We start from the raw sequence: 11,299 nt of genomic DNA on the forward strand, positions 1-11,299 counted from the left end.
CACTTGCTAATTATGGATTTGGGTGATAATTGTCATAAGCTTTGCCACAAAATGTGCAGTAAAATGCATTTTCTGGGGGCAGAGGGTGATGCGCGGAGCGGGCCGAAGCTAGGCTCTAAGGGCTTGTAATCTACAGATTGAAAGCCTGTGCTGTAGGATTGTCTCACTGTTTAATGTTCCAATGAATACACATATTGTTGTGTGTGTCGGGTTGCTTTAGGCAACATTGCTGGCATTCCATTTTAGGAACGATGTGTGTACGCAGAACCAAGTCTGCAGAGAAGTTTCTCTTCACATGGCCATAAAGGGCCTTCAGGAATACTGTCTCCTTATGAGTGCTGTCCTAGAGAGGGCTAAGAAAGAAGATCAAATAAGTGGCTGATAAAATAAGGAGCTTCCTTGTGTTTGTTAAGTAGCAGCCAATCACATCAAAGCTCAATCTTGGAAAAACTTTGAGATGGGTCTTAAATATTTGTTGTTCCAAAGGTTACTTACAGATAAGGAAGAGAAAAGCCAGAGAAAAAGGCCAGTGATGTATGAAGGAAATCTATGCTCTTTTGCAAAGCATCAGCAATAAAAGGTATGACCTAAAAATAGTTTCTGCTTCTGTGTTCAGTCCTTGAAGCTATTGCCACCACCAGCCACTCGTCGATTCTTTAGCTGTCATTGTTACTTCATCTCTGCCCAAACTCTGATCATTCTTCCCTCATCTGCTCTCATCTGCACATGCATGCATACACACACATGCACACACACACACATGGCCCTTACTTTGGTAACATAAGTCCCAGCGTTCAGTTTAAGAAGTCCACTCTCGCCCATGCCTATGGCCTGAATGGTATTGCCTAGGTTTTCTTGTAGGATTTTAATGGTTTTAGGTCTAACATTTAAGTCTTTAATCCATCTTGAATTAATTTTTGTATAAGGTGTAAGGAAGGGATCCAGTTTCAGCTTTCTACATATGGCTAGCCAGTTTTCCCAGCACCATTTATTAAATAGGGAATCCTTTCCCATTTCTTGGTTTTGTCAGGTTTGTCAAAGATCAGATAGTTGTAGCTATGCGGCATCATTTCTGAGGGCTCTGTTCTGTTCCATTGATGTATATCTCTGTTGTGGTACCAGTACCATGCTGTTTTGGTTACTGTAGCCTTGTAGTATAGTTTGAAGTCAGGTAGCGTGATGCCTCCAGCTTTGTTCTTTTGGCTTAGGATTGACTTGGCAATGCGGGCTCTTTATGTCTAAAACACCAAAAGCAATGGCAACAAAAGCCAAAATTGACAAATGGGATCTCATTAAACTAAAGAGCTTCTGCACAGCAAAAGAAACTACCATCAGAGTGAACAGGCAACCTACAGAATGGGAGAAAATTTTTGCAACCTACTCATCTGACAAAGGGCTAATATCCAGAATCTACAATGAACTCAAACAAATTTACAAGAAAAAAACAAACAACCCCATCAAAAAGTGGGCAAAGGACATGAACAGACACTTCTCAAAAGAAGACATTTATGCAGCCAGAAAACACATGAAGAAATGCTCATCATCACTGGCCATCAGAGAAATGCAAATCAAAACCACAGTGAGATACCATCTCACACCAGTTAGAATGGCCATCATTAAAAAAGCAGGAAACAACAGGTGCTGGAGAGGATGTGGAGAAATAGGAACACTTTTACATTGTTGGTGGGACTGTAAACTAGTTCAACCATTGTGGAAGTCAGTGTGGCGATTCCTCAGGGATCTAGAACTAGAAATACCATTTGACCCAGCCATCCCATTACTGGGTATATACCCAAAGGAGTATAAATCATGCTGCTATAAAGACACATGCACACGTATGTTTATTGCGGCACTATTCACAATAGCAAAGACTTGGAACCAACCCAAATGTCCAACAACAATAGACTGGATTAAGAAAATGTGGCACATATACACCATGGAATACTATGCAGCCATAAAAAATGATGAGTTCGTGTCCTTTGTAGGGACATGGATGAAACTGGAAAACATCATTCTCAGTAAACTATCGCAAGGACAAAAAACCAAACACCGCATGTTCTCACTCATAGGTGGGAATTGAACAATGAGAACTCATGGACACAGGAAGGGGAACATCACATTCCGGGTACTGTTGTGGGGTGGGGGGTGGGGGGGGCGGGGACAGCATTAGGAGATATACCTAATGCTAAATGACGAGCTAATGGGTGCAGGAAATCAACATGGCACATGGATACATATGTAACAAACCTGCACATTGTGCACATGTACCCTAAAACCTAAAGTATAATAAAAAAAAAAAAAAAAAAAGAAGTCCACTCTCTAGCTGGTGAATAAAATTGGTGTCTTGTTCTGATATTACATGAAAGACTGTGAGTTGAGTCTTCTTATGGGCAGGGACAATGCCTTGCTTATCCTTCTGCCCTCAAAGTTGCTGTCCACTAAATATTGAAGAAGAAAAGATCCCTCCTAAAAATGCCCTTCTCTAAGAACTATTATTTTCAACTAAGAGAAGCAGAGTGCCTGGAGATCAGGGTCTCACTGGACACTGACGTTTATTAGTCTTTGATGCAATTAAGCAAGTAGCTTTTGGCCTGATCTATAAAAGGAAACCTGGCCTAAAGGAGGTGAAGTCTCTACCTGTAAGTGACCTGTGCTCAGATTCAGACCACAGAGGCTAAGCAAATATACTGGACATTCTCTACTGATACATATGCACGGTTAGCAGGATTCACTGGCCAAGTGTTAGTGGTGACTGTTTTGTTCAGCTCCAAAAGTATAGGAACCATGTGCTCTCGAAGCTGGCACATAATACAAGTTCCTGGGTCACCTATCCCTTTGCCCCCTATGCTTACTGCCTGCCCTTGTGCATAGACTGTCATAGGGATGGATAAACACAGTCATGTGCACACTCTTGCTTATGCTTTCCTTGTAGCCTGGAATGCCTACCCCTTACTTCTCATAAAAGACCAGCAGTATTTATTTATTTCAGGATCCAGCTCATCCATGGACTCTTCTCAATCCGAGAAGCAGGGTGCATCGTAATAGCGCTTTGACCCACTGATTTCCTTGGCTCAGGTTCAGGAGCTGGTGCTTGACAAACTTCTCTGGTCTTTGTTGCTTCTAATCTACTCATTCAGAGGATATAACACCAATGTAGAACCTAAAATATATTAACCTCCCTGAAGGCAGGGATAACAATGATAAAGTCAGTTATGTATTATGAATCAACAAACTGTATGGAAGATGTTACAGAAATGACATGCATATTTCACATCAGGGTACTATTATTACACAGTTTAATAAAATGAAGGAATTAAAGCTCAGATAACTTGAATGGTTTGGCTGGAGGCATTTGTTAGAAGCCAAACTGGGACTCAGATTCAGGTCTGTAAAACTTGACGCTATCATTTATATGCTGCATTTCCCTCTGAGAAATGCACTATGAGAAGGAAGAAGAGGCTTGTCGGTTGCCAGGGCATGTCAGGTAGAATTAGATTATTTGCCCTTGTATTTAGTCCAGTGGGATAATTAAGAGACAACAAAACAGTTCTATCTTCTACAATTAGACACTAGGGGGAAAAGGGTTTTATTTATTGCACACGTGTGAGGAGGTGTATGAAGGGTGGGAGGAGGTGGGCACTGGGAGGATGAGATGTCATTTAGTCTGTGAGTGACTGTCATCTGCAGGGGCCTGTGTTCAGGGTCTGGACATACGATGAAGGATGCAGTTCCTTGTCTTCATCATCCAAGAGCTACTTAATAGTCCAGTGAGGAAGAGAAAATGTAGGAACAAAGCCAAATGGAATAAAGAGTGCTTCTTAGTGAAGCTCACCGAGATCGTGGCGAACACAAAGGAAGCGGACTTAGCCCAGCCAAGGTGAGGGATATCTAGGGAATGAGGTAACAGTTATGATAGATCCGAGGCTCCAGCGCAGTGGGAATCTAAGTGGCCTGGCTTCCCAAACATGTAAGTCCCCTGTGCCAAGCAGTGACTCATGACACTCAGGAATAAACTCCAACAAGAAAGGGGTACCTCAGAAACACATTGCTCATAGGTACATAGAATGTGCCAACCAGGGATGGCCACATGATTGGCAGACCCAGAGCAAAATAAAAATGCAAGGCCTCTTGTTCAAAAAAGCAGGAGAAAAGTTCTGTGAAAGGCATTATAAGACAAAGCTTTTTCTTTCCCTCCAGGAACTCACCCTCTCTCGAGAGCCATGGTGTTTCCTATTTGCTGTTTAATACCATTCTTGGTAAAGAAAACTTTAAAATGTCAATTATTAGTAGGGATTTCACCACTCATTTTAATATTGTACGATGCTAGTTTTGCATGAAATTATAAGAGCATTTAACTAGTAAGCAAAATAACTGAAATTACACAATGCATGTTTTGTAGCTCATGTATGCATATGCAGTTATTGTTACCAGAACAGAGAAAGCACTGCACAGAACTAACTCATACATTTTTTTGAGATAAGAGCATTTAACTAGTATGCAAAATGACTGAAATTACACAATGCATGTTTTGTAGCTCATGTATGCATATGCAGTTATAGTTACCAGAACAGAGGAAGCACTGCACAGAACTAACTCATATTTATTTATTTATTTATTTATTTATTTATTTATTTATTTATTTTTTGAGACGGAGTCTCACTCTGTCACCCAGGCTGGAGTGCAGTGGTGCATCTCGGCTCACTGCAACTTCCGCCTCCCGGGTTCAAGTGATTCTCCTGTCTCAGCCTCCCAAGAAGCTGGGACTACAGGCACGCACCACAACACCTGGCTAATTTTTGTATTTTTAGTAGAGACAGGGTTTCACTATGTTGGCCAGGATGGTCTCGATCTACTGACTTCATGATCCACCCACCTTGGCCTCCCAAAGTGCTGGGATTACAGTTTCACTTCTTGATACATGCCTCTTCTAATAACACAACACACTGATCTTGTGCTCTCATTGAGTCTCTCCGAATTCCTACACACCATGGGTCATGGGGCATCACAAATGTTCAACATGAATAAGGCGACAAGGAACAGAGGAAGCACATGTTGTGAGTATTTTTGCTGCTCATGCCTATTCCCCATTGTCTCATTGGATGTGACTTATAAAACATTAGAAAAAGATAAAATTATTAAGAGTTTCAAGACAGTGATAGCAGAGCACTAAATCAAGTGCAAGATCCTCTGAGCCTGAGGGTCTGCTGGTTCTGCATAGGTTGCAAGCTCACACATCCAGCCTTGCTGTCAACACAATTCCATCTCTGACAACGAAGTAAGGTCAAAAGATCAAACAGGAGTTCTCTGCTCTGTGATGCTCGGGCTGACAGATTGCCTACCCTCCATCTTGCTGGAAATCCAAACCAGGAATATAAAACTGATATTCATCAGGAAGGCTACATCGACGCTCACATATGCCAGCAGGAAGTTGAGCAGGGACCCAGCTGATTTGACCTTTCTGCTCATCCTGTAGGTTTTCTTCACTGGATGGCTTGATTTTTCCTCTTTGTTAATAATAGGGTCAAGGCCAGCCAGGCACTGTGGCTCATGCCTGTAATTCCCGCACTTTGTGAGGCCAAGGCAGGCAGATCATCTGAGGTCAGGAGTTCAAGACCAGCCTGGTCAACATGGTGAAACCCCGTCTCTACTAAAAATACAAAAAAATTAGCCAGGCATGGTAGCCGGCACCTGTAATCCCAGCTACTCGGGAGGCTGAGTCAGGAGGATCGCTTGAACCCAGGAAATGGAGATTGCAGTGAGCTGAGATTGTGCCATTGTACTCCAGCCTGGGCAACAAGAGCAAAACTCTTTCTTAATAATAATAATAATAATAATAATAATGTCAAGGCTATATGCGGTGGCTCACACCTGTAATCCCAGCATTTTAGGAGGCCGAGGCAGGCAGATTGCTTGAGCCCAGGAGTTCGAGACCAGCCCGGGCAACATGGGGAGACCCCGTCTCTACAAAAAATACAAAAATTAGCTGGGCGTGGTGGTACTTGCCTGTAGTCCCAGCTTCTTGGGAGGCTGAGGTGGGAGAATCACTTGAGCTCGGGAGGTAGAGGCTGCAGTGAGCCAAGATTGTGCCACTTCACCCCAGCCTGGGTCCTCCAGCAACAGCTTGTCTCAGAAAACAAATGAGTAAATAAAAATAAAAATAGGGTCAAAAAAGAACAAAGGCCTTCTGGTTGTCTGCATACCTGGGAACTCAGAAGACAAGAGGAGGATACTGGGGAGTGATGGGGAGAGAAGGACCATGAACGTTCTGCGTTGCTTTGCTTTCCGCACGCAACCACACACACCAACTTGGATATGTTGGTTTTCCTACTGTGCTAGTCAGTAGTCAGTTTAGTTTTCTTCTGGTCAATCATTCTTTTTCATTTTATGCCCCAGTATCTTGTATGCATTTCTTCTGAGCATTAAAACTCTTTGGTGCTTAATTCTGAGTTGATTTATCCTTGAAAATCCCCCATTTTAGTAAATGTTCCTCATTTTCTTTTAATGAAATTTTTCTGGAACATGGATCGTTCTGATTTTATTTGTCACTGGCTTCATATTTTACATTTTGAGAGATAGCAGACTATAATATTATTAGTAATAAAATATTTCTTAAATATTTATTAAATGCTTACTATGTGCCAGGTACAGTGCTGGGCAATTTACATCTATCAACTCATTTTGATGTTCATAGAAACTTTGTGAGGTTGGTATTATTGTTAAAACTATTTTAAGGGCCTGGGTTCTTCAGCCAGGGTTGGAATCCTGGTTCATCCATTTACTAGCTGGGAGGCTGTGGGCAACTTAACCCCCTGTATTAGTCTGTTCTCATGCTGCTAATAAAGACGTACCCAAGACTGGGTAATTTACAGAGGAAAGAGGTTAAATGAACTCACAGTTCCACTGTGAGGCTGGGGATACCTCACCATCATGGTGGAAGACAAAGGAAGAGAAAAGGGACATCTTACATGACACAGGCTAGAGGGCACGTGCAGGAGAACTGTGCTTTATAAAACCATCAGGTCTCACAAGACTTATTCAGTATCACGAGAACAGCACAGGAAAGACCCGTCCCCATGATTCGATTACCTCCCACCAGGTTCCTCCCATGACATGTGGGAATGATGGGAGTTATAATTCAAGATGAGATTTAGGTAGGGACACAGCCAAACCATATCACTCTCTGTGCCTTGGCTTCCTGATTGAATTCAAGTGAACTGCATAAAATATACTTAGAATAAAAGCATCACCATATTTACAACATGAACTATAACTCTTCCTCCAAAGTACGTTAATTCATAGCTGATAATTCCAGGTCCTGGACTTTGCAGACACCTTTTCAGCCTCCATCTTTGACTCATTCTTTTGTCATCTCAATACCTCATTTGCTCAGACTTCACTAACAACGGGCTGGTTGAGTCAACTAATTGAATGGCAGAAAACCACTGTTTCCACACCCTGAAATTTATTTTATTAAGTACAAATAAATATCCAATTCATTACAAATGAACTTTTAGAATTTGCAAACAGCCTCATGAGAATGATACTCACAACCTTGACAGAGAGTATATATTCAAAATATACCAACAGCTGTATAAAAATTATAATAAATAATAATCTCTTAGAAACCAAAGGTCTTGGTTTAGGTACAAGTTCAACCAGTATTCAATTATGTGACTTTGTGTCTATTATCCCACTATCCTCACCTGCGAAATGAGAATAATGTTTTCTACTTACTTTTCAGAAATAGTGTGAATCCAAGGAGATAAAGTATGTGGATGAAACTTTGCAACTTAGAAATCAGTAAGCCTATGATAGGTATTATTATGATCACCTGTTATAATCTACATATACAAAACAAATTAAAGATATGAAAGGATTTTTTTCTGTCATTCTGCCATCTGAAATATTGATTAGATGTCTAGAATGAAGAAGTACTTTAGAACTATTTCTGGCTTGTATTTTCTCGATAAAACCACAATTCTCTATTTTACCTCATATACACTATTACCACCTGTTATATTTACTTCTAGAGTCTAGCTTAATGGTTTCTATGAAGAAAAAGACCTGGAAATTGATTCTAAGTTCATCTTAAGCAAAACCTAACTTGCTTTTTTTTACAAAATACAAATTCCATTTAGTTGTTAGTTTATTCTTTCAAGAAAGGATGTTTAATCTAATTGGCCCTTTCAGAGTTAAGATTCTTTCCCCAGAGGGCAGAGCAGCCCTTGCTTTATCTTTAGTCCACAAGTTGCACAAAATCATAAAATTGCAGCAGTATAGCTGCTCTGAGGCCTTTTATGACCCCTAAAGGGAAGTCATCTCTATACAATAGTGATAATAACAGTATCATCTAACAGCCGAATACTGCTTTATTTCACTGTGCACTATGGCTTGGATGTGGTGTCTCTGCCACAACTGATGTTGGAATTTGTTTCCCAATGTGGCAGTGTTAGGAGCTGGGGCCTAGAGGGAGGTCATGGGGACAGGACCCTCGTGAATAAATTAGTGCTCTCCTTTGGGGTGAGTTCTCCCTTCCCTGAGAATGGGTTAGTTTTTGAGAGCATGTTGTTAAAGAGTCTGGCTTCCTCAGTTTCTCTCTCTTGAGATGTCATCTCTGTACATACCCACTCCTCTTCTACTTTCTGCCCTGAGCAGAAGCAGTCTGAGGCCCTCCCAAAAGCCAATCAGATGCTGGCATCATGCGTCTTGTATTAGGTTGGTGCAAAAGTAATTGCAGTTTTTGCCATTGAGAGTAATGGCTGTGCAACCCTCCAAGTGTGAAGTGACAGCCTTGTGTGTGATCTTTCTGCCCTCCTCAAGTTTGCATTTTCGACATTAAAGTTTACTTTTTAATTACAAAAAAGTAATAACCCCAGCCTGGCGCAGTTGCTCACACCTGTAATCCCAGCACTTTGGGAGGCCGAGGCCGGTGGATCACCTGAAGTCAGGAGTTTGAGACCAGCCTGGCCAACATGGTGAAACCCCATCTCTACTAAAAATACAAAAATTAGCTGGGCGTGGTGGTGCATGCCGGTAATCCCAGCTACTCAGGAGGCTGAGGCAGGAGAATCACTTGAACCGGAGAGGCAGAGGTTGCAGTGAGCCGAGACTGCGCCACTGCACTCCAGCCTGGGCAACAGAGTGAGACTCTTTCTCACAAACAAACAAACAAACAAAATCCTGTGTAACCCTGATGGTCTTTGGTCTATCTCATCTCTAAATTTTATTAACTTTTTTATTAGCTTGAGTTTCCATTCATTCTATCTCATCTACCTGTACCTACAGGATATTGAGCAGGGGAAGAAAACATGGGTAAGAATGGATGGTCAGATGTTATGGGCGAAGGTAGATACTGTGAGATAGAATGGGAAGGGGGAAGGTCAGGCTGAAATGATCATTTGGACAGTGGAGGATGCTGGGAAGAGGACGGCAGAAGATGGAACAGCAATCCACATGATGCAGAACAAACATGATAGAAGGAGATATCAGAGTATTGATTAGCAGAGACTTCACTCAAGAAAACAGTATAGGCAGAGCTGCTGGTGGTGGTGTTACAGTACTTCCCACGGTACTATTATGGACTTAGGGCTGCAATTTTTAGGTAAAACAATCTCTTCAGTATGAACATAAGTCACTCTCAAAGCACATATTTGTTTACTGATCCATTTGTTGTATGCCAAGTAGTTCTATGCAGAAACAATCCTCGAACTTCAAATACATTTGCAGATGTTGCTGTGTAAACATATCCTATATTATATACACACCTCTATTTATACTTTAACCTTTCATTTGGATGTAAAAGAGTCAAATGATCCTAGGCACCACGACAAGACTATTTCCAGTAATGTTCTCCTGGGTAAATGCTGAGCCATTGACAAGTGCTCTCTGGATGCCTCTGTCTGGTGGGCTGTGCATCCCCTGAATAGCTGTGTGGTTTAGATTAGATCTCCCCAGTTTGTTGATGAGAATGTCAGGTAGGACAGAATCAAAGGCTTACAGAAGTCTAGAGAGATTACATCTATTGCATCCTTTTTATCTACAAGGCCTGTCACTCTATCATAGAAGGAAATTAAATTGGTCTGGCATGATTTGTTCCTCTAAAAGCCATGTTGGTTGCTACCCAGTCTGTTATGTTCTTCTGGGTGATTGCAAATTGATCATTTTGATGATTTATCTTCGTAACTTCCCTGGCACTGTGTTTTAGGCTGACCAATATTTCTTTTCCTTTCTTTTAAAGATTGACATTGTATTTACTTTTTTTCCTCTTCTTTAAGGATTTTCCCTGACGTGCATGACTTTTTTATTTCTTTATTATAATTGTTTGAGGTCTGATGCTATGTTCCAAAAAATTCATTTGCATATTTTTATAATCTGTGATTTGATTAATTTTCAAAAATTGACTTATTTTAGCCTGTTTTCATTCATTTCCTCTACTCCTCTATTTAGTCACTTAGTCAACATTTATTGAGGACCTAGGAGCTGGGAAAACGATGATCAGATAAACAATGAATTAGTAAGTCTCTTGTGAAACTGTTAAGTGTGGGAGACATACAAATTAAAGAGATGACTATGATACAGTGTTGAAAGGACTGTAATGGGGTGAGTAAGATGGAACACCTAGAACAGGTATTTACCCCAATCTTGAGTACATCAGGGAAGGCTTCCTAGAGGAGGTGATGTCTAAACTGGGTTTTCATGGCTAAGTACAAGTTAGCAGAAGCCAGATATGGAAAGTTATGGAGAGAGGGCGCAGGACAGAAAGTAAGGCATTTCAAGCAGAGAGAACAGCATCAATAAAGGTATAGCTATGATAGTGACATGGGTTAGGGGACAGCATAGCAGTTCAGCAGGACTAGAGAGAGACTTATGTCAGACACTGGGTGGGCAGGCCTGTAATAGAGCTGGCGAATATGACAGCGGCTGCTCATGAAGATCTTCAATGCCAACAAAATAAGTTTGGGCTTCTTCTTGAATGCATTGGAGGTATTCAAACCTAATTCAGTGAATTTTTTGTTTAGTACCTATCATTTTAATGAGATAGATCACCTTAAGGATCAGAAGATATAAAGAAATTTAGGATATATTCTTAACCCCAAAGTGCCTTGCAAACTACTCAAGGAGTGAGAACTTACAGACATAAAACAATTGAATTGCAATATAAGTATTTTGGCTAAAGGCCAAATAAGTCTTTCAGAGAAGAATTTCTGGGAGTTCAGAGAGACCAATCTTTGAGGTTGGGTTTATCTATGTTAATTAAATTAACAATGAAGTAAGAAACATCTCTGAGTTTAATCACTTG

Source organism: Hylobates moloch, unplaced genomic scaffold (genome assembly GCF_009828535.3).
Source record: "Hylobates moloch isolate HMO894 unplaced genomic scaffold, HMol_V3 SCAFFOLD_2, whole genome shotgun sequence".
In the NCBI taxonomy this organism is placed as follows: domain Eukaryota; kingdom Metazoa; phylum Chordata; class Mammalia; order Primates; family Hylobatidae; genus Hylobates; species Hylobates moloch.